Genomic DNA, 633 nt, shown 5'->3' with positions numbered 1-633 from the left:
TGGTTTTGGCAGGATATCTCTTATCTCTTTGTTTTGTAATGACTGAGTGATTGTTTTTTTTTCCTGGTTATACTTTATAATTTTCTTTGTTGAATTATTGGGGGTAAAGACAGCAAAAATGGTAGTGAATCATGAAGTTTCTCAGAAATCACTTTACTCAGAAATGGGTATACAATGATATATATACACATATACACACAGAGAGAGACACAAACACACACACACACACACACACACACACACATACATATATATGGGATTTTTGGTATAAATCTTTGAGATCATATTACCAAACAAAAATTAAACTCCAAGTGTGAAATCTTTATAAAAAAGAGCTTTTTCTCCACCTTGACTTTCCAAGCATCTTGACATTCTCCATCTTCATTAGGATTGAGGTTGATAAATATGCTATTGCTTTAGTGTCACAAGCAGAATTCACAGATCAGTTTATCATCCCAGCCCCCTCATAGTCATTGAAAGTGTTACAGCTTCTTGGAGTCCATAACATTTATGGGTACTGTCACTGAGATTGTCTTGTACTTCCCATCATGGCTTGCCAGAATCCTCTCAAATACAGTTTAAAAAGATACAATTTTTTTAGGATAACATTTTGAGCTTTTATCCTTTTATTCT

This window comes from Mastomys coucha, unplaced genomic scaffold (genome assembly GCF_008632895.1).
Source record: "Mastomys coucha isolate ucsf_1 unplaced genomic scaffold, UCSF_Mcou_1 pScaffold12, whole genome shotgun sequence".
Lineage (NCBI taxonomy): Eukaryota > Metazoa > Chordata > Mammalia > Rodentia > Muridae > Mastomys > Mastomys coucha.
The sequence above is the reverse complement of the archived record's forward strand: the minus strand, read 5'-3'. Positions refer to the sequence as shown.